Source organism: Rhinopithecus roxellana, chromosome 8 (assembly GCF_007565055.1).
Source record: "Rhinopithecus roxellana isolate Shanxi Qingling chromosome 8, ASM756505v1, whole genome shotgun sequence".
Taxonomy (NCBI): Eukaryota; Metazoa; Chordata; class Mammalia; order Primates; family Cercopithecidae; genus Rhinopithecus; species Rhinopithecus roxellana.
Genome location: NC_044556.1, coordinates 135,112,358 through 135,136,863, shown reverse-complemented (window position 1 = coordinate 135,136,863; position 24,506 = coordinate 135,112,358). Strand labels below are relative to the sequence as shown.

General features: G+C 39.7%; 1 protein-coding gene across 1 annotated transcript in view; it reads right to left on the bottom strand.

The window, feature by feature from the left end:
- The window catches only part of RNF2 (ring finger protein 2), a 55,637-nt gene extending 31,505 nt beyond the window's left edge, over positions 1-24,132 (bottom strand). Inside the window, exon 1 of the mRNA XM_030936872.1 lies at positions 23,807-24,132. The gene's annotated coding sequence lies outside the window, so the exon portion shown is untranslated. The remainder of the gene's footprint in view (positions 1-23,806) is intronic.
- Between the last annotated feature and the right edge of the window lie 374 nt (positions 24,133-24,506).

Here is a 24,506-nt window from a genome sequence, read left to right as displayed (position 1 = left end):
TGCAGGCAAAAGAGCTTACACTGTGTTGTAAAATTTTAGGAGCCTGAATTGTACTCTTACTAGAGTAGTTATGAGGGAGAAGGCAGCCACGAGGGAGCTTCCAGATTGGATGAAACATTTTCTCAAAAAAGGAACTTTAAATATAACATTTTGAGTGAAACTGTCAAGAGTTCTGCACCTAAAAAAGTTTACCAGCTGCTTTAATCGTAAAAATTTTCTGGTCTACAGAGAACATCTGAAATAAAGCTATCGTTTAATATGAGTGAGCTATAAATTATACTCCCAAAAAGGAAAAAGAGTTTAGGTAAATTGAGTTACTTAGAAATGTCCATTTACATTTTGAACAATGATTGCTATATTAGTTTTCTATGGCCACTGTAACATTATCACAAATTTGAAGGCTTAAAACAACAGTATAATTCAGTATCACTGGGCCAAAATCAAAGTACTGGCAGGACTGCACCTGGCTTCCAGAGTCCCTAAGAGAGAATCTGTTCCTTACCTCTTTCAGGTTGGGGCAAATGCCAGTATGCCTTGGCTTCTGGCCATATCACTCCAATCTGCCTCTGTGGTCAAACTGCCTCATGCTCTTCTGTGGCTGTTATCTCCCTCTGCCCCTTCTTTTATAAAGCCACATGTGATAACATTTAAGGCCTACCTGGATAATCCAGGAGAATCTCATCTCAATACCATTAACTTAATCACACATACAAAGACCCTTTTTCAAAGTAACATTTACAGGTTGCAGCAACTAGAATGTAGGTATCTTTTGGGGGACATTTTTCAGCCTACCACACTGACCAAAGATAAGAGTGACTATAACCCATCAATGAATATAACCAACTCCCACAGACAGCACTTAAGTCTTTATCCTGCATATAAGCTGTTCCCTTAATTTGTTTTTTAAACAAATGTGAAATACATTTCAGAAACTGTAACCACTTTACGGGAGACTGAGGCAGGAGAACTACTTGAACCTGGGAGGCGGATGGGAGGCGGAGGTTGGAGTGAGCCGAGATTGCACCACAGCACTCCAGCGTGAGTGACAGAGCAAGACTCTGTCTCAAAAAAAAAAAAAAAAAAAAAAGGAAGGAAAGAGAAAGAAAAAAAAAATAAAAATAAAAAAGGCCGGGCACAGTGGCTCATGTCTGCATGTCTGTAATTCCAGCACTTTGGGAGGCCAAGGCGGGCGGATCACGAGGTCAATAGCTCAAGACCATCCTGGCCAACACGGTGAAACCCCATCTGTACTAAAAATACAAAAATTAGCTGGGAGTGGTGGTACGTGCCTGTGGTTCCAGTTACTCGAGAGGCTGAGGTAGGAGAATCTCTCGAGCCCAGGAGGCAGAGGTTGCAGCGAGCCGAGATCACGCCACTGCACTCCAGCCTGGGCGACAGAGCGAGACCTCGTCTCAAAGAAAAAAAAAAAAGTATACTTTTAAATTACTTAGATTATCCCACTATCCTACAAAGCATTTTTTTTTCGTTTGACATATACTTCCCTAAGCACTATGAAACAAAGACAAACTAAGATGCCTTCTCTCTCTTAATGAGGTATCTTTTTCTCCCATAGCTACTGTTCCTTCCGCACACAGTAAAATAAAGGTCACATCTAATTAACTCTCTCGATCTTTAGCATTTTTCTTTTCCTTTTATGTTATATTACACAACATGTGAATGAACAAATACTTTCTTCCTTAATTAAAGCAATGCTTGCTTACAGGATACAGGTGTTAGATTTTAGAAATTTACTCAAGACTAGGCAAACCAGGGAGCAATAATAAATTCTGAGTAAGCAATCCAACTGCCATCATAACATTGCCTGCAGTAACTATCACCTCATAAAAACCACTTTCCGCAGTTCAATCTAAAACTACAGCTGTAAGACAGACACTAATTTCTGTAAGCTTCTAAAGACACAAAGTGTTCTTTATTGAAAAGCTTGTCACTGTACTAAACATCTGGAATACTCATCTAAATTACTCTTGGTAACCTAATAGCTTCTTTATTTAAAAAAGCAATACCAATTCCTAATTGGATTGTATCTTTTCCACGATGTGGAACATCCAACAGGAAGCACTCCAAGGTAATTTGCCAAATCTCCATTATCCGGTCTTAAGTTTTTGAACACTAGTAATAAACTTAACATTTCTACACTCTCTATAACTAAGTTGTGTTACAAGGAAAATAAATGTTTTTAAGATTTTTAAAGCTTCCCTTAAAATGCAGATCTAATTTAGTGTGATCTGTGCTTCCTACCACATTTCTCCCATCACCCATCACTATCTCATCTCCTCTAACACTACCCCTGCCCCCACCACAGACATAGATACTTTAATAGCCCAATTTAATCTGTCTTTAAGGTTTCAAGATACACCTAACTATCAAGGTCTGAGTCAACACTAATTATAACAGTAGCAGCCTTATTTTCTTTCTGTTCTTTTGCATACCCATATTAGATACTAACAGATCCATAATGAAAACCAGTTGAGTTCAACAATTTACGAAACATTTATTGAGCTATCATGTGATAGAAAATGAGAACCTCTAAGAATGTATTGGCTACTGAGACGGACAATCCTTGAACATTTTCAGTATGATTTGATAAATGCTAAAAAAAAAAAAAAAAAAAAGCATAAATAAGCAGTCAAATAGAGGAGAAATCAGAAAATGTTTCCTGGAGAAAGAGACTCATCCTTGGAGGAAGAGTTTAAGGTTAAATGAAAGTTAACCAAGTGAAGAAAGAAAGCAGTCCTGAAGGACCAACATAATAAGGAAAAGTACACTCAGCACTGCATGTCTGGGAAACTCCAAGTAGTTCACTATTAAATGAGTGGGAAAGAAGTTAGGGAGTACAGACTCAGCACAGGGTGAGGCTGAAGAATTTAAATGTGAACTACATCAGTGAGGCCTAGTATGCGATACAAAGGTGTCAAGAAAGATCGACAGCGCAATGATGAAGAGATCACCTTTGGCAATAGTAAAGGACGGATCTGAGAAAGTCAAGAATCCTAATCCGTGCAATAATCTGAAGAAGAGACGAGAAAGGCCTACAGTAGAGCTGTTAATAAGAATAAATTAGAAAAGGCAGTGCTCAAAAATAACTAAATAGTGAAATACATGGGATATAGGAAATGAGAAAGGAAGGAAAGAAAGAAGGGCTCCTAAGCTTGTGGCTGTGTACATGTTGATACTAAAAAAAATGAGACAGCAAAGCGGGAAGTAGTATTTTTATCACTTCTACTCAACATACTAGTGGAAGTTCTAGCCAGAGGAAGTAGGGGAAAAAAAGGAAACAGAAATAAAAGGCATCCAAATTGTAAAGGAAGTAAAATAATATCTTTGTAGATGACACTGTCCGGAGTTTATTCCTTCCAGTGGGTTCTTAGTCTTGCTGACTTCAAGAATGAAGCCGCAGACCTTCGCGGTGAGTGTTACAGCTCTTAAAGATGGTGTGTCCAGAGTTTATTCCTTCAGAGGTGTCTGGAGTTTCTTCCTTCTGGTGGGTTTGTGGTCTGGCTGATTTCAGGAGTGAAGCCAAGGACCTTCGCAGTGAGTGTTACAGCTCTTAAAGCCCTAACAGTCTTACAGCGTCTCGAGTTGTTTGTCCCTCCCAGTGGGTTCATGGTCTCACTGACTTCAGGAATGAAGCCGCAGACCCTCAAGGTGAGTGTTACAGCTCCTAAAGGTAGTAGTGCAGACCCAAAGAGTATTCATTGTGAAGAGCAAAAGAACAAAGCCTCCACAGCATGGAAGTGGACCCAAGCAAGTTGCTGCTGCTAGCTTGGGTGGCCAGCTTTTATTACCTTATTTGGCCCTGCCCACATTCTGCTGATTGGCCCATTTTCCAGAGAGTTGATTGGTCCATTTTTACAGTGTGCTGATTGGTGCATTTACAATCCTTTAGCTAGACACAGCGCTGATTGGTGCATTTTTAGAGTACAGACTGGTGCATTTACAATCCTTTACTAGACACAGAGCACTGATTGGTACGTTTTTGCCGAGTGCTTACTGGTGGGTTTATAATCCTTAGCTAGACATAGAGGGCTGATTGGTGCATTTACAATCCTTTAGCTAGACACAGAGGACTGATTGGTGCGTTTTTACAGAGTGCTAATCGGTGCCTTTACAATCCTCTAGCTAGACACACAGCGCTGATCGGTACGTTTTTACAGAGTGCTGATTGGTGCATTTTACAATCCTTTAGCTAGACAGAAAAGCTCCCCAAGTCCCCACCGGACCCAGAACTCCAGATGGCTTCACCTCTCAACATGATCTTATATGCAGAAAGCCCTAAAGACTCCACACATACACACAAAGCTGTAAAACGCTGAATAAATGAAATTGGCAAAGTTGCAAGAAAAAAACAAAACAATTTCATTCGTATACACTAACAATGAACAATCTGAAAAGGAAATTTTTAAAAATTCCATATACAATAATATAAAACAATAATACTTAGGAATAAACTTAGCCAAGGAGGCAAAAGACTTGTATCCTGAAAATTACAAAACATTCTGAAAGACATCAGACATAAATAAATGGAAAGACGTCCCATGTTCATGGATTTGAAGACAAAATATTGTTAAGATAACAATAAAGCTCCTTGACCTACAATGGGGTTACATCCCAATAAACCTATCATAAATTGAAAATATCTTAAGTCTAAAGTGAAACCATAGTAAGTTGAAAATATAAGCTTAAAGTGTTTTCAACTTTCAATGTTTTCAATTTAAGATGGGTTATCCAGATATAGCCCCATCACAAGTCAAGAAGCATGCTGAATGCATATTGCTTTTGTACCACTGTAAAGTTGAAAAATCGTAAGTCAAACCACTGTAAACTGGGGACCGTCTAGACTATCCAAAGCATTACCAAAAAAATCAAACTATGAAATCCTGTCAGTGTTGAAATAAAGTACCTATTCAGTAGGATTCTGTGAAGAATATACAATAGCTATTGTTATTGGTGCAGTAAGACTAGCTACCCTACCCCATCCAACCTACATTCCTAAGAATAAAGTAGAAATTGAAGATTGTTCCTGAGGTAATAAACATTAATCATAACTTACTACAGAGAAGTTTATTTAGGGCCAGAATATGATATAAATTTAAGACAGATTAAAATATTCCATTTGTTAATTTTAAATGCCCTTCTGAATTAAGTCTCTAACTATGGCACTGTGAATAATAGATCCCTCAAAGGTATCCAAGTCCTAATTCCCAGAATTTGTGCACATTAACCTTACATGGCAAAATAGACTTTGCCAATACGATTAAATTACAGCTCTTAAGATGGGGAGATTATCCTGGATTATCCAGGTTTGGCCCAATGTAACTGCAAAGGTCCTTAAGAGGCAGACAAAGCGATGTGATGTGAGACGCAGAGTCAAAGAAGCTGTTATGAAGGAGGCCAGGGTAAGTAGTCCAAGAGAGCAATCTAAGACACTGGGAAGCTGGCCTGAAGATGGAAGAGGGGTTGCAAATTAAAGAATGCAGATAACCTCAAGAAGCTAGAAAATGAAAGAAAATGAATTATTCCCTAGAGATTCCAGAAAGGTCACAGACCTTCCAACACCTTGATTTCAATCCCGTAAGACTCATTTTGGACTTCTTACTGCCAGAACTGTAAAACAATAAGGTCATGTTGTTTCAAATCACTACATTTTGGTAATTTGTTACAGCAACTATATGAAGCTAATACACCTGTTGAACCCTAATTATCAGGAGAAAATGGTAAGAGTGGGAGAAGGTGACAAAAAATGCGAACTTCAGTTTATTTGCTCAATAGTCTTGTCTTCTACCAAAAAAAAAACCAAATGCACCCACAGGAAAAGTCTTCCTTTAAAGAAGTAGTTCTCAAACCTGGCTATATATAAGGGATCATCTTTCATCTGGAGGGCTTTTAAACAATTCTGATACCAAGGTTGCATTTCAGACTCACTGAATCAGTATCTTTACCCCTCATCCACCCCCAGTTTAAAAGCCAGCCAAATGGTTTTTATGTGCAGCCACTTTTGAGAGTCACTATTCTATGTATTCTGTGTAAAAAATTACTGTTTCAGTGATCTAAGAAACATCTGGCATTTCCAAATGGTACTTCCCTAAATAAAGACACTGCTCAGAATTCACTCATTTACAGTTACCGGTTTAGTATATATTTTATTAACTTTAACTATAAGAAGTTACCTTTGGCAAAAAGTTGCCTGGGACAAATTCCTAGAAGTGGAATTACTGGACCAAAGGGCAAGTAAATTTTTTTATTCTGATAAATACTGTCAGATCATTATACCAATTTACATTTCTACCAATTAGAGAAAAACAACGGTTTTTTTTAAAACACCCTGTCCAATCTGATAAGTGGGAGGGAAATGATACTTTGTTGTTTTAATTGGCAAGCCTCAATCATGAGATAAATAGAATATTGGCCTTTTTCTTTTTTCTTTTTTTTTTTTTTTTTTTGGTCTACCAATTATTTATATCCATTTGTTAGTTCTTTTTAAAGTTAACTTGTAATAACTCCTTCTTTTAAGGAAATTGACCTTTTGCCTGTCATGAGTGTTAATTTTCCCCATTTTGCTGCTTTGTTTTTTGACTTTTTCAGTACACAACTTTTATCTTTTATATATTTTTAGTGTACTTTTCTTCTATGGCATTTTTGGAAGCCATACTCTAAAACTGTAAAAAACAACCACCTATACTTTCTTGTAATTTTTTTTATATTTAAAGAGGCTAGGATCTAGCTACTCCATTCCATGCAATGAGCAAGTTTCCCAACATCATTATTGTTTTTTCTTTTTTTATACTTTAAGTTCTAGGGTACATGTGCATAACGTGCAGGTTTGTTACATATGTATACTTGTGCCATGTTGGTGTGCTGCACCCATCAACTCGTCAGCACCCATCAATTCATTATTTATATCATGTATAACTCCCAATGCAATCCCTCCCAACATCACTATTGTTTAGTTCTCTCTTCTCCACTGACAAAGTTAGCATGCTCTTCTAACTCATGACAAAAATGGGAAAAGAGTGAGAAATATGTGTATATGTGAATATATACACATATGTCTTATGTGTATATAATATGCATGTGTGTATATCCGAAAACTGTAAAAGATAAGCTTAACACTATAACTTCCTACACTGTCAACAATAAATGATTGCCTGATTCAGGTATACAGAGTATATAAATGCCTTAATAAGGTTACAAAATATGAACATAGGCAATGGGAACACTGTCCCCACAGCTGCCTTTGAAAAAGCAACACAACTGTCACAAAGCTACCTGCCTCTTTCTTCCTCAAAAGCAGTTAAAAGTTCTCCCTAGCAGTTTTCTTCCATGTTTGTACTCAGCCTTGTAAAATATTTGCTGCCACAAGGTGGAGACAACTTGATTACAGGAATACTGGTTACTGAAACAGGAGTAGGCACAAATTTTCTATGGTAAAGAATCACTGCTTCTAGATTCTTGTATGAACCAAAGGGCTAGTCACTTACAGCTGGGGGTCCAGTTTCCTCACTTGTAAATTTAAACCTTTATGTTAAGTAGCATCAAGAGCTCTCTAAACTCTAATATTCTGCAGATCAAAGCAGGCTAAATTAAATGTTTCTGACAGTGCATTGCCTAAAAACAGTCTTGTTCTCCTGAGCTAAGAAAATACTCTACCTTTAGCAATTTCTTTCAACTTGAATACTTCAGCCAACAACCAGTTGTTTCCTCCAATCTTTTATTTTCAAAGTCAAAAAGAGGCATATTGCATTAAAATTCACACATCTAGCCTACCCCAAGTCATAGCTAAGGATTCCTGCCGTTTTTTTCCACGCTGTCTTAAAGAGAATTGCTACTTCCATACTTCTCCACGTCCACCTGCCATAATTGCATATGTATTTGAAACAATAAGCTATCGATTTTCCTCTATACTGGTAGCCTTGGTGCTAAAGGCTGCACATTTGGGGTTTTGTGATCTTGTGTGGTTTTTTGTTTGGTTGGCTGGTTTCTGCCTGAAATCAGAATCTTCCATTTCTGTTTTCTTTTTTTTTTTTTTTTTTTTTTCCTTTTAAGATATAGGGTCTTGAGACCATCCTGGCTAACCCGGTGAAACCCCATCACTACTAAAAATACAAAAAATTAGCCGGGCATGGTAGTGGGCTCCTGTAGTCTCAGCTACTCAGGAGGCTGAGGCAGGAAAACAGCATGAACACCCGGGAGGCGAAGCTTGCAGTGAGCCGAGATCACGCCACTGCACTCCATCGAGCCTGGGTGACACAGCGAGACTCCATCTCAAAAAAAAAAAACAAAAAAAAGAGATAGGGTCTCACTCCAGCACCCAGACTGGAGTGCAGTGGTTCAGTGACTCACAGCTCACTGTAGCCTCAAACTCCTGGGCTCAAGCGATCCTCCTATGTCAGCCTCCCAAGCAGCTAGGACTACAGACTCATCACCACACTCAGCTACTTTTTTAACTTTTCGTAAAGACGGGATCTTGCTATGTTGCCCAGGCTGGTATTGAACTCCTGGTCTCAAGTGATCCTCCCACCTCAGCCTCCCAAAGTACTGGGATTACAGATGTGGGTGACCTTGCCCAGCCTGTTTCCTCAATTCTTAATGGTCTGTCCCTCTGACAAGACATGTTCCTTATACTAGTACTCATTCCTCCTGGTTCTCATCTGCCAGGCTAAACTTTTTCGTTTTCTCTAAGGATGTTTCAACCTCTGCTTGCCAAAGGAGTTTCCAGTCTACTGATTCATCCAATTTATTTGAATCTAGTGACCCATTAGTCATCTAAACCTCAGACTTTCGCATAACCCAGGCTTTCAGTCCTGAACACATACCAACTGTATACCACAAATTCATCACATTCTTATAAAGGACTACCTTTATTTCTCCGAGTGCCCTTAGACCAAGAAAACCAAAGGATGTCAATAATTTCCTAAGCAGAACAGAAAAATTTTAAGTCCTTAAGTGAGCGAGGAAACTACCAACTTCAGTTTATATTCCTACCCAGATCATAGAAACCTCTAAACGAGGGAGTATACTGATATGGTGGCAGTATCCAGGTTACTACTGACTGTTGACTGCCACTCTATGCTGACACCATGTATGATTGGCCCCAATAAATGTGTAGACTTAATGACACAGTTCAGTTATCTGTATCTTTGTGATGGATATGTGAAACACAACAAAGGCATAAAGCAAAGCTGAAAGATTTACATAAATTTGAATTAAAGACAAAACAAAAAGAGAAGTCTAACTACTGACTCTTAGTCCAGGCCTCATATGCCATAGCATAAGTCAGCAGCTTCTGAAAAGTGGTATATTTCAAGATTGTTATCCTTTCTGGGTAGATAAATGTTCATCAAGTGCCAATGTTAGCTTTAGCAAGTAGCAACGCAAGCAGTCACAGTAACATTCCCTTGTGTCACTGGAAATATACTAACAAGTTCTACTTTTCTGGGAAGGCCACAATCTAATGGCAAATTAAATTTGTGGTCAGGTAGAGACCTAAGAAAATAATCAGATTCAGAAAGATAATAAAGAGAAAAGCTGAAGGCTAATACCTTTACACTCTTCTAACAAGAACTGGAATAACCCATTCAAAAACCAGCTAAGGAATTCATTTCTAGAGATAAAAATATAATTTTCGTATTATTTGACCAAGTAATCCCAGTTGTGGAAAACAATGCTATTAATGTGCTTAATGGTCTCACAGTAAATGTCAGAGGCAAGACTCAAACCCAGGTCTGTTTGAGTGAGAAGGCCATATGCTTAGCCACCAACCAAACATATTATTTATTACTACTGCTACTACAACAATAAAGCCATTAATATGAAGATGTCTGCTGCAACCAGGACATTTTTCCAGTCGTTCAATATAACAATATCATATGTAACGACTGAAGTACTTGCAAGGTAATGTGATTAGAGATAACACTAATTTGCATCAGCGCTACAAGGACAGCTACGTAAGTTATGTTCTAGAAGGTAATATAGGCTTGGTACTTTTTTCCCTCAATTTTTTAACTCCCATTATTATTGTTACCATATTACAATAAGGCACAGATTTTTTTAGCAGTTTTAAGGCAAAAATAGCCAAGAACAGATAAGCAAAGAATGTGGTTCCCATGTCCCCTGTCACATAGGTAGATTTTCTTTTGCAGAAAAAGAAAAAAACCACTATTATGGAGTAGCAGCCAGACTGGGATTCAGGGGACTTCTATTCTCATTTTTCATTCTTGAAACAATTCCAAAAGGTAAACTAATTTAATCTCTCTCTTCTCTTTGGGCCTTGTCTCCAGATTTCTGCAACTTGCAACAAAAAAGCTTAATCCTGGCAGAAGTAGCTCCAGAGGTTTCAAAGGCTGAAAGAAAGCCAGGGACCAGGAAGAGGAAGCTAGAACAAGAAACCAGAAACTACTAGAAGTTTTATAGTCTGATAAATCTAAAATTAGCATAGTATTTAGGTTCACAAAAGCAGCAAAAGTATGGCACACTTCATATACACTGGAAATCAACATGACTTTAACCAAGTCAATATACAGACCTAAACCTCTTTATCCATAAAATGAGCATGTTTTAGGTGATATCTTAAAAAATCTACTGCTCTGGAAATAATGCAAAGAGCTCCAAACAACAAAAAACATATACTGAAATGCCCATTAGGGCAAAGCTACTTATAAACAACTAGACTTTGATAATCTTAATGTGAGTTCTTCAAATAATCAATATTAAAAAGAGAAAACCATAACACAATAAACAAAAACTTAAGAAGTTAAAGTAGCAAAATCCATTCTCTCAAAAGCAAAACTCATTCCACATTACTTAACAATAAAGAGGAAGGAAAACTAACATTAATTCAAGACAACAGATACCATTTCAAATACTTTTTACAGTTTTCCCTCTACCTCTACTTTTAACAAAATTCCTGTAATCCATGGTTTTTAACCGTTCTGGGTCTACATTCCCCTTAAGAATCTGATGAAAGTAAGGAACTCTCACCTCTGGGAGAAAAAAAGACATATAAAAGCACATGCACACAAAATTACAGAGTACAGTCCTCCCTGAGTATCCATGGGGTTCTGAAGATACTCACACACCATAGACACCAAAAGCCACAGATGCTCAAGTCCCTTACATGAAACGGGGTAAGCTGCATAACCTACACACATCCTCCCATATTCTTTAAATCATCTCTAGATTACTTATAGTACCTAACACAATATAAATGCTATGTAACTAGTTGCTAGACTGCATTTTCAAAATTTCTATTACTATTATTATTTGAGACGGGGTTATCACTCTGTCACCAAAGCTGGAGTGCAGTGGTGCAATCAAGGCTCACTGCAGCCTCGACCTTCCCAGGCTCTGGTGATGCTCCCACCTCAGCCTCCTGAGTAGCTGAGACTATAGGTGTGCACCACCAAGCCCGGCTAATTTTCATAGTTTTTGTAAAGACAGGGTCTCACCATGTTGCCAAGTCTGGTCTCAAACATCTGGGCTCAAGTGATCCATCCATCTAAGTGCTGGGATTACAGGCACGAGCTACTGCACCTGGCCAAAAACTCGTATTATTTTTAAACTGTTGTACTCTTATTTTTTATTGTGGTTTTTTTTTTTTTCCTCGAGAGTATTTTTCCATCTGCAGTTTGTTGAATCCAAGGAAACAAAACCGTGGATACAGAGGGATGACTGTATTCGTGGATCCTTAGAGACACCTGGACTGAAGGTCACGAACATATGCTCTGCACTACCTAAAAAAGAATTCTCAAGTCTACATGGGGAAACAGGCTATCTTCTTTCATTCCCTCTTTGTTTTCTTCAACTCTACTACACAACAAGCTACTGCCATCAAAGCCAGTCACAGACTCATTCTTGGAAAGGTAACCTTACACAGACAACAGGTACTGCTTTACTTCCATCCCACTGCCACATGAATAATAGATGATCTTATCATCAACATAAATACAAATCTTAAAAAGCCTTATAAACCAACCACAAGGAAATGATTAAATACACTATGGTTCATACACCTGAAATATTAATCATTAAAAATGTTAACAAACTAGGTATGGCACAGAAAATGTTAATGATATTTAGATTTTTTTTTTTTTTTTTTTATTGAGACAGGGTTGCCCAGGCTAAAGTGAAACAGTATGATCATGGCTCATTGCAGCCTCGAACTCCTGGGTTCAAGCAATCCTCCCACGTCAGCCTGCATAGTAAGTGGGACTACAGGTGTGCACCACCACACCCTGCTAATTTTGTTTATTTTTCTTTTTCATAGAGACAGGGTTTCACTATGTTGCCCAGGTTGGTCTTGAACTCCTAGTCTCAAGTGATCCTTCTGCTTCTGCCTCCCAAAGTGTTGGATTACAGGCATGAGCCACCGCACCCAGCCCAGATTTTAAAACACACATAAATTTATATCTACATATAAAATACAGTTAAAACTATGTTTTAAACAAAATCAAACCAAAATCTAAAATTTATTTCCAAACATAAATTGAGCAAAATGTAAGTGTGATTAAGTACCAACAGCAGTTTTTCCTACTTCTTCAAATTTCCTAAATTTAAAAAATAAATTTTAAAAATGAAAAAAGCAACAACTGAATGCTATAACATTTTATTCAAAGGCAATTTAAGTAATAATTTATGGACTTCCCCCCATTCTTAGCTCTTAAACTACTTCCAAAAGGACTAAGCAGCATATTGAACATAGGAATTAAAAATAAAAACAATCCATTTAAGAAATGAATGATAGACCAGGTGCAGTGGCTCACGCCTGTAATCCCAGCACTTTGGGAGGCCAAGGAGTGAGGATCACTTGAGGCCAGGAGTTTGAGACCAGCCTGGGCAACATAGCTAAACCCTGTCTCTACAAAAATAAAAAATAATAATAAAATAAATTAGCCAGGTGTGATGGTGGACGCCTATAGTTCCACCTACTCAGGAAGCTAAGTTGGGAGGATCTCCTGAGCCCAGGAGTTCAAGGTTGCAGTGACCTATGATCATGCCACTGCACTCCAGTCTGGGCAACAGAGGGAGACCCCGTCTCTAAAAAAATGAGAAAAGAAAAAGAAAAAAAAAAAAAAGATGGGTAACTTATCTTGTAAAATTTTTTTCTCACTGCACACCAATATTGTTTTAATTTTCCTAAATCAAGTATTCCAAAGATTACTCAAAAGCTTTCAGAACAAATTAAACTGACATTAATAATGTTATCTACATTATACGCAACTATAATATTATCTTTTCAAGTAATGAAGAACTCTTCAAGTAATGGAGAACTCCTGAAAAAAAAATTTCAAGAGACTAACAAATTATCATAGAACAACCCAAACTGGTAAATGGGATCTACATTTCAATGTAACTGTAACAATTCTAGTAACATTAAGAACAAAGAAATTTAGTCTTACTATTCTAGATAGTACTTTAATATTTGAGAGCCTTTAAAAACATACATTACTTTACAATTATATGAGGAAATGTTCCTAGAGGATAGCACCCCACAGCTATCTATATAAAAAAAAAAAAAAAAAAAAAAACACCTTTGCACTAATTCGAAGAGCCCTGTTTTCTTCACAAATATGCTAACTAAAAATTTTAAGATCAACGACAAAAGGATAGGTTCATTAAAATTAAACAACAGATATAACTTCCAATCTTGCAAATATATTTTTAAAAGCAGAGATTTTCTGAATCTGATACAACCCTCATATAAAATGAAATTACAGGCTGGACACGGTGGCTCACACCTAGTAATTCCAGACTTTGGGAGACCGAAGCAGACGGGTCACTTGAGTTCAGGAGTTCGAGTTCGAGACCAGCCTAGCCAACATGGTGAACCCTCATCTCTACCCAAATACAAAAATCAGCTGGGCGTGGTGGCGCTCATCTGTAATCCCAGGTACTCAGGAGGCAGGAGAATCGCTTGAACCTGGGAGCCGGAGACTGCAGTGAGCTGAGATCGCACCACTGCACTCCAGCCTGGGCAACAAAGCGAGACTCCATTTAAATTTAAAAACAACAAAAAACAAAAAACTACAATAGTAATTTCCAGCCAAAATAAACGATACAGGTTTAGCACCCCAAAAAGAAAATCTAAAACTTTTTGGACATGGACATGATGCTCAAAAAAGTCATGCTAAAAAGAAATGCTTATTGGAGCATTTCTGATTTCCGATTTTTGAATTAGGGATGCTGAACTGGTAAGTATAAAGCAAATATTACAAAATCTGGAAAAATATATCTGAAATCCAAAATACTTCTGGTCCTATGGACCTTGGACAAAGGATACTCGATCTGTAGAGCATGCTTTCCCTACTCCCTCAGGCCCTAGTCATTTAAACAATCTGCAAAGTGATAGTTTTGTTCCAACAAGGAACAATGAAACTTTTGGGATGTTCTCTCAAGATATAATCAACACATGCATCCCAGGTGAAAAGCAGCAGCCGGGTGCATTGGCTCAGGCCGGTAATCCTAGCATTCTGGAAGGCCGAGGCGGGCGGACTGCTTGTGCTCAGGAGTTCGAGACCAGCCTGGGCAACCAGCCTGGAGAAACCCCGTCTCTACCAAAAATAGAAAAAAAATAGCCGGGCGTGGAGGCGCCCGCCTGTGGTCCCAGCTACTCAGGAGACTGCGGTGGGAAGATCGCTTGACCCCGGAAGGCGGAGGTTGCAGTGAGCTGAGATGGCGCCACTGCACTCCAAACCCGGCGAAACAGACCCTGCCTTTAAAAAAAAAAAAAAAAAAAATTAAAAACAAGAAAGAAAAGAAAAAAGAAACTGAGGCGGCGTATCAATCTTGAAAGACAATTATTTAGGAATTCAGGCCCTGCCTCTAGGGGCGTGTCCTCGGGGTCCTGCCGCCATTTCAGAGATGAGGAACCCGCTCTCAGGAAGGGCACTCGTAATGGAGAAGAGCCAGCGTTCGGCCGGCCCGGCGGTGCCACAGGCCTAGATGGGAGAGGAAGGCATGCTTGCCAGTATGGCAAGGCCCATCTATCACCAGACGTGCTCCAGGACACAGAGCAGAGTGTCCAGCTTTGTCGCATCCTCTCCGGAGTCGCTTCTGATGCCAAATCACGGCTCTGCCACTTGCCGGTTATGTGAACAGTCCCGGAACTTAAGCCGCCATTTCCTTATCTGTAAACTGGGGGTCCGTTTTCTGCCATCAGATTAGCAAAAAGAAATAATAATATCCAGTTTGGTCCAAGGCATATTGAAACCCATTGCGTGCCGTAGCAGCTCTGCCAGGAGTGGATAATGAGCAAAACTTGGCATTACCTACAGAGATTTTTAAAGTATATATCCTTTTTCCCGGCAGTTTCACTTCTAGACACTAGTTATAGAGAAATAAGTACACATATACAAAAAACGTCATTTCTGAAGATGTTTAATGCCATATTGTTTGCATGCTAGAGAACCACTGGGGGGAATGTAGATTAACAGGAAACTGGTTAAGTGAATGCTGCTACATCCAATCTGGGTTATTAACATACATCCAAGAATGAACTACATCTAGGTACTTTTTTTTTTTTAATATGAGACATTAAGTTTAAAAAGGAGAATATTACATATTATATAATCTTACTCAAACACAGGCACACAAGACCTAATACTAGTTAATGTCACGTGCACTATTCCTTTTAGATATTTTGGAGCCTATTATGTACCACACATTGTTTTGGATATTGGAAAATCAACAGTAATTAAAATCCCTGCCTTCTAGTAATAGGAGACCAAAAGAAAATGCAAATAATAAAATTCAGGCTGGATGTGGTGGCCAAAGCCTGTAATCCCAGAACTTTGAGAGGCCACAGTGGGAGGACTGCTTGAGACCAGGAGTCCACGACCAGCCTAGGCAACATGAGACCCCCATCTCTACAAAAAGAAAGAAAATAAGAAAATTAGTGTGCACAGTGGCACACTCCTATAATCTCAGCTACAAAGGCGGCTGAGGTGGGAGGATCACTTGAGCCCAAGGGTTGGAGACTACAGTGAGCTATGACTGCCTCACTGCACTCCAGCCTGGGCAACATAGCAAGATCCTGTCTCTTAAAAAAAAGAAAAGAAAAAAGGAAAATGAAGCAAAATGAGAGAATAATGACAGGAGTATGTGGATCAACATAAAAATAAACATGGGGAAAAACTAGAAGGCACGGAATGTAGGGAGACTATGAAGGGGATCTTTTTTTATGGAAATAACAATACCTTCCTTAATAAAGGATTAAATGAGATAAAACCTGGAGAGTTCCTAGCGCCAAGCCTGGTGGTTGAGACTTCAGTGTCTAGAGTCTGACTTGCCTAGATTCAAATGTGGACTCTGTCATTTCCCATGTCTTGGAGACTGCATTTAAACTTCTCAATTCCTCAGTTTCCTTGTCTATAATGGAGATGTGATGTCATACCACCTCTTAAGAGTTGTAAGGATTTAGTAATTTTTAGATGTAAAGTACCTGGAACAGTGCCTGGCTCATATTAAGCATCGTAGGTGTAGTATCTCTTATTATTATCATCATCTCTTATTATCACCATCATTACTTGAGGCAGAGCTTTGAAGCCACACTTGCTGACCCTCAGGTAGTTCCTTCCTTCAGCATCCCCGGCTGATATTTGCCCAGCGCTTCACGGCTTAAAAATTCAAGGAGTCTATGCCTCATTCAAACTTTTCAGCTCACCTAAAATGATAGCCACTTCATTTTTTAAAAACCTTACTGGGGTGAAACGAACCATTTTAAATTGAACGTTTAGTGGCACTTAGTGCATTCACAGTCTTGTGCAGCCACTAACCCTAATTCCAAAACATTTCCATTACTCCAAAGTAAAACTCCTTACCCATTAAGCAGTTTCATCCCCATCTCCCAAACCTCTGATGACCACCAAGCTATGGATTTTTCTATTGTGGATATTTCACAGAAATGGACTCATGCATTATGTGGCCTTTTGTGGCTTTCTTTCACTTGGCATATTTTCAAGGTTCATCCACAGTGTAACATGTGTTAGTACTTTATTCCTTTTCATGGCTGAATAATATTCCACTGTAAGTTTATATCACATTTTGTTTATCCATTCATCTGTTGACAGACATTTCAGCTGTTTCAATTTTTTGGGTATCATGAATAGTGGTGCTAGAAACCTGTGTGTTACATGCTGGATTGCCTATCCCCTACTTTGGATACCTCTGTTTTGGTGGTAGGAGAGTTAAGAGTGCTGCAGTTATTAGGAAAGGTCTCCAAAAAGGAACAAGAAGAAGGAATGAGTCTGAAATGGTCTGAAGGAAGAACAGATATTCCATGATGTCAGATCAAACAGAGGAGGAAAATAATGGGGGGTGTCACAGGTGAGGGAAAAGGATCAGCAGGGGAAGGCTAACACTGAAACTTTCCTGGGTAATAGAATGTTCTACTTCTTAATTTGAGACGTGCTTACATGGGTGCATGCATATATATTTATATATATATATATGTTAAAATGTATGTATGTAAAAGTTGTATTTGTATTTATACATATATACATATTTATAATATACATATATAGATGTTTATAATATGTATATACATATATACATAAAATGTGTATATATGTAAAACTTGGTGTGTATTTTTGTACACAGTTGTTATACCTCAATAAAAAATTTTGAAAGATGAAAAAAAAAGACATTATTTAACGGGGGGGGGATGCTACACTATCAACCAGATTTGTGACAAATAGCGTTATAGGACATCCACAACTCCTCTCACACCCCATTACCACCCTAAACACTTTTTAAATACAGAAACTCAACAACTTGAAAGTAGACACAAAACCATCCCCAAGATCCAAGCCAGGGACTAATGGATCTCACTCTCACTTTTTCTTTCTTCACATACACCCCTTACATTTACAACGTGCTTTACTCTTTACAAAGACCCCTTTACCTACATTACCTCTTGTATCTTTTCAAATAATCTGTAAGGTCAGTGAGGGTGACATTTTTAATTTTTTTTTTTTTTTTTTTTTTTTGAAAAAAGAAAACAGGCTCAGGCCAAGAATCTTGCCAGTAGTGGAACCAGACCTAGAAACCAAGTCTCCTGCATTCAATTCTGCAACTCCTTCTACTATACACAATACTACCCCTTCTGTAATATAGTAAAGCCTTCTAGAAAACATTTGGCTGGGTTCCAAGACAGCTGTCCCAGACTGAATAAGACTCTATATAGCAAACAGTGTAAATAGTGAGGGTTTAATGCAATTACTGGCATGGAGGCATACATCTTTTTTTTAAGTGAAGAATTAGTTGCTTTTAAAGTAAATCAACATGGTGTGTGAATGGTGGGGGAACAAGCAGAACGTTCTTCTAAAAAGTCAAAATGAAGTACTGTCGATGTGCACATTTCGCAATAGCGAATAGAGGTAGTGGTCATCAATACAGGAAGGAGAAAAAAAAGACAACAAAGAGTGGACAATTAAGAAACTACATAATGTTTTATTTTTGGGAACTGAAATCAGGAATTTCTCCCTACCCCACACCAAAATAACTTGAGATTGAGAACACTAGTTTATAAAATACCAAGAAGTAGGAGAGAATTTTATTTAGCCATCAAAAGGAATGCCTGTCAAAATTGCTGGCTCTGAAAGATAGGGGATCAGAAATCCAAAGCCCCATTTTTAGATCACCTATTGGTGCTATGCAGTTTAAACTAGCTGATTATTTTACCCTTTCAATTTTTCTGTCTGTAAAATCAAGTAACACTTTACCCAAACTATTTTCTAATGACCTTGGAAGGAAGAAATGATGTCTAGAAAGATAATGATCAATATTTTATTTCCATCAGCCACCGAAAAAAGTATTTCTCAAGCATCTATGTGCACAGTACTAAGCTAAAAGCGCAAAGAAAGCACTGGTCTTTATAATCTAGATGAATAAAGCACAGAGAAATACAAAATAATAATTATGTGACAAAATTGAGGTATCTCAGAGAAAAAGCTTTCACAGGAGCTGGGTTGAACACAGTAGTCAGAAAGAATGAAATTGGATTTAATCGGGATAGAAGATAAAAAGAGTAGTTATAAAGTTTAGGTAGGCAGAGAAGAGGCAAGTTGATTGCTATGTCCTTTGGGCTCCCAAAACACAGCACTCATTTGTTATTGCACTGAAAACACTGTACAGTAGTTTATTTGTTGTTGCCACTTAAACTATAAATTCCTCAAGGACAAAGACCTTGTTTGATTCATTTTTCTATTCCTAATCCCTTGCATAGGGTCTGGCATACCGAAGATAAATATTTTTTGAAAGGCAATGTTAACACAGATGTCCCTATTTAAATTACTACATCTTAACCTACACTATTTGTCCACATCATTTACTTATTTATTGTCTCTCAACTCCAAAACTACCCTCCCAGACTCTATGTTGTTATGGCTAAGACTGCAACTATGTTTCACCAACTCCTTTGCTAGCTGGGATCTCATTAGGCTTTGCCAATAGCAGCAGTAAGTGAAGACTGGAACACAGGAAGATGGGAGAAGGGACAACCTTCCAGTTCCTGTCAGTAGCAACTGCAGTCCCTGACCCTGGCAGTTAGCAAATGGTTCCAGTCTCCAGGTTTTTGTGGTTCTCCCAGAACCAGCAGTAACACATGCCTTTGTAAGTACTAGCAGCAACTGCACAATGCTGACCTACTCAAAAGTCCACCACCGGGTCCACAGAACCTCTTCTCTGAGCTCTTAGGTTCTGATTACTGTAATGTTCTCCCCTCCCCCGCTTTTGTTTTTTTTTTACATTCATCTAACCAACTCCCTATATTAAATCCTTTCTGTTGAAATTCCTACTGAAGTCGCCATTTCCTCTATTGTACCCTAGCACATTGTAAAACACAATAATTCTAACTGCTCTCAGATATCTTGCTGTTTCACTGAAGGGGAAAGTAAACAAAATTTGGGTTATTTTATAAAAACTATTTCATAGAGGATAACTTGAAACCCTCTAAATTTGCTTCTGTTAAGCTGCAGCATAAAAATCACTTTTTGTGATTTAAACTACTACACTGTTTAAATGAGAGAGAAAATGAGAAATAATTTTAAAAGTGCAAGTTATTCCAAACACATGCACTCACCTCTGTTAATATAGCACATCTCCTAAAAATAATGTGAAATGATAAAATTGTTCTGCTATTCCCCAGTGGTCCCAGTTCTCACATCCTCTGATACTGTGGCATGAGATCCTGATTTTTTTTTTTTTTTTTTTTTTTTTTTTGAGGCAGAGTCTCACTCCGTCACCCAGGCTGGAGTGCAGTGGCATGATCTCAGCTCACTGCAACCTCCATCTCCTGGGTTCAAGCGATTCTCCTGCCTCAGCCTCCTGAGTAGCTGGGATTACAGGCACATGCCACTATGCCTGGCTAATTTTTGTATTTTTAGTAGAGACAGGGTTTCACAAAGTTGGTCAGGCTGGTCTCGAACACCTGACCTCGTGATCCACCTACTTCGGCCTCCCAAGGGATCCAGATTCTTAGATTTAAAGGCACTCCCCTTCGAACGCTCCTCCCCCACCCCTGCCCCAAATGCAAGGTCCCTAAATGCAAGCTAACTACTTCACGCAGTACTCCAAGAAACGGTAATCTGTTCCAACACCAAAGCTTAGCTGAACTTATTGGTATGTTGTTGTGCCTTCCTGAGGGATTTTCAAGCATTTTTTTTTTTTTTTTTTTTTTTTTTACTAAATGTTATTTTCATTCTATGGGATCGACTTTAGAATCTAACCTTTTCATACAACTCCACTCTATAGCATAGAGAAAAAAAGATATCCCCCTTGCAGAAGACCCCATAAGTAACACATCTTTTAAAAACAAATGACCAAAATGCTTACGTTTTTCATTTGGCTCATTACTTCACTTAATAGTATGCCCTCATTAGCAAATTTAACCCAAGGTTAATTTCAAAAATAACTTCACCATTGTATTTAATACAGATAAACTGATTTTTAAAAATTATGATAAATGGCAAACAGGTTAATTCTCAAAATGAAATGGGAGAAGGTAAATTTAAGCAACAGAAATCTTAGAATTTTCAGCAATGTCTATAGCTCCTGAGCATCCAACAAGATATACAACTAAGCCCAATCACACCACTCTGCCTCAGCTGCCTAAAAACCGTAAAGCAAAGGAGAATTAAGAACATGGCCAGTTCTACCGGAGTTGCTCCACACAACATAAAACTGGGTAATGGGTGACCTATGCTCTTAGCACCTATAGTCAGGGACTCATTACCTAGCTCCTACCTGGCAACACACTAGCACTAGCTTCTACTTAAATGCCAAGAGTCTCATGACCACAGTCAAAATATTTATGTAAGACCAATCAAACTGCACTTCCCACGAGAAATACCAGAAGACTCAGTAGACACATTAGGTAGAAAGGGTAGAAGACCAGTGGGCAAACAGTCAGGATATGTGGACCTTTAAGGAATGGACTGTGTAAATGCTATTATACCACCTTTGTACCCTAAATTATATGGGCACCTACTCAGTATTAAATGCAAAGAAACAGTCAAGTTGCTATGACAGCTAAGATGTCAAATAAATGAATCAATCAAGAAATTAACCATTGTCTGATGACAATGTCTTCTACAGTGTGTGCAATAAACAACACGAATTAAAAATCAATTGTACATCTGTGGGCAGAGTACATAATCTCATATTTTTCCTTTCTTAAAAGCTGCAAACTGTGATGCATTTTTAGTTTATCCAGAATTTAATAAATAAGTCATTACAAAACTATGAAGCGCTTTAAGTCATACCAGAAACACTGCCATAATTTTAATAAAGTGCGTTTTAATGTTAACTCATTTCTCTTGCTGGAAGAAATTATGCTTCTTTGCTAATGTATAGAAATGAAACTGTCACTGAAACATCTGGTTATATATTATTCATTGGGCATATATATCACCTTTACTCCAAAGTCTGCATAATATAAACACAAATCATGAATAAATCAGATTAGAGACACAGACGTGACACCACAAACTGTAGGTCAGTAATAAAATTCCAAACATGTTTGCTGACCTTGTCTATATTTCTATCCATTCAAACCTGGGAGCTTCACACAGGCAGAGAAAAACTCCAGATTCCCAGTATTTTTAAAGTCTATATGGTCTACATTATGTTAGTGATTGTAACTGGAAATTTTTCTATGCAACACACTTTACGATAACTAGCTTATTTTTCAAATATTCAAACGGATTGGCCTGACTCGGGCAGATTTTTTCATAAATCTGCCTCTACTATAATTAACCTTAAATGTGGATGCCACAAGGATACCTGAGGGAAATAACTACAATCCTTACAAAAAGTGAGAGACCATATTTGCTGTGCTACTCCTAGAAAAAGGAGTCACATGTAATAACCAGCTATTACTTTACTAAAAAGTAGGTTAAGAGTACAATCAAGATTTTTAAAGATACTTGTTGATTGTGAAAAGTACAAATTTCACGGGAAAAAGGGAATAACCAAGAGTCACATTGCTGTTATTTAAATACTTTATAAATCAAAGGATCAAACTTCACTATAAGAAGCAAACTCTCACACCAACCTAAGTTATTAAAATATTCAACAACTGCACTTAATGCAAAACAGACAGATTAGCTACCAATTAGACTAAGTATTCCAACGGATCATCTTGAACTACCAAAAGTAGATTATGTAATGCAAATCGCTCGTACATTCGTTTTAAACACATCTGCGGTTTAAAACACTGAAACCATGCCTTAATTTTTTAAATTAAAAAACAGCGTATTACTAAAATGCTGAATGCAAACCTATATCCTTTTCACGGCACCTCAAAGAAACCTGACATCCTCAAACCATTTTATAATGTAAAGTTACATTCTCTAAAACTTCCGACAGCCTCGAAAAAGATACCCAAAGGGGCTTCAAATAGATGGGTCTATAATTGGTCTTAGCGGGCAAATAACTGAAATAAACGTCAAAGTTTGAGATCAATTTTTACTAACACCATCTCTGAAAGCAAGAAGGCGACTTCTGCAGAAGGCAAACGATTCTGACTAGCAGGGTGGGCTCCCGGCAACAGTGGGTACTAGAATCTCAGCATAAACGACAGGGTTCAAAACGCGAAGCTTCCCGCAGAAACTAACCAAGACACCCTCCCCCCACGACTCCTCGCAGCAACAGATACTCCAGAGCAGGAGGCGGCACTCCAGGAATGTGTGAAGCAGAAGGGGTCTCCCCGAGGAACTCCGACGTCGAGCAGCTTCTCTACACTGGAACCCCGACTCCGACCCCCCAAGAGGAAGGAGCGATATCTGCACAAAGTGCCCCTACCCCACCCCCACGATGCAGACACACATCCCTGGCTGCGAGGGGGAAGCCCAGAGAAAAAACCCGCATTCCACTCCGTCCGCCTCCGGAGTAGGGCTGCAGAGAGGCTGGGGCCCCCGCCCCCGGAGGCAAGGGGGCCGCGCCGCAGCTCCGGCCTCCGCGCGGAGGAAAGGATAGCCAAAGGCTCGCGGCCAAGGAAGGAATCCCGGCGCTTCGCTGACTGGGTCCTCCGAAAACCAGCTCCCTTCCCTCCCACGACCCTCGAAGACACGGGAACAATAAGAAGCCGCTTCCCCCACCGTCTCCGCCCCGAGAGCGGCCGGGGGCGGCGGCGGCGCCATGTCCCCTCACACCCCCGCGGACACACACCCCCCCTACTCCCCCCTACTCCGTGGTCCCCGTCAGTCGCCTGCAACGCGGCGGAGCAGACGCGCGTCCCGGCCCGCCACTTCCGCGCCCTTCGCCTCCCCGCCCGCCCGCCCGCCCCACTCACCGGCTCCTGCCCCAGCCTGGGGCTCCGCTGCCGCGGCCGGAGCAAGACTCGGGTATCAGCTGCCGCGGCCGCCGGCGCCGCCGCACAATATGGCGAGCCTCGGCTTCCGCAATGGAGCTCGGGAAATACAACAGGGGCCGCTCAATATTCATGAGAGACTGAGGGGAAGCCGGCTCGGCCGGCGCTGCGGGGAGGGCGGGAAGGAGCGAGCGAGCGAGGGGCGGAGGCGCGGGACGAGGACGTGCACGGCGCGGGGAGGCCCGCGGCGCGAGGGGAGGGTGCGCCGCCGCGTGTTGACCTGGAGAACCAAAGCCACCGCCCCGCCCTGGGCTGGCCGGCCACGCCCCCCCGGCGCCCACCGCGGCCCGACGCAGCCCCCGGGCAACGCCCGGGTGACTGCGCTTCCACCTCGTGCTCAACCTTTGCTTGGGTTCTTCTGCCCTGGCTTCGGCCCACCCTTTACACTGCCCTGGCCAGCCTCTGAGGTTTGGACTCAGACTTCTTTCTCGTGAGTTCGTCCTCTTAAACCTATCCCACCGGCGGAAATCCTCATTAAGCTTTGGTCTGCAGAACTTCACATGAACTTCGGCTCCCTTCCACCCTCGTACAACAAACATACACTTTTCATCCTTGCAGGATAAAACTGCAAGTGTAATTACTCCAGGGAAAATGACCTTCCACTCTAAACTTAGCTTAACAT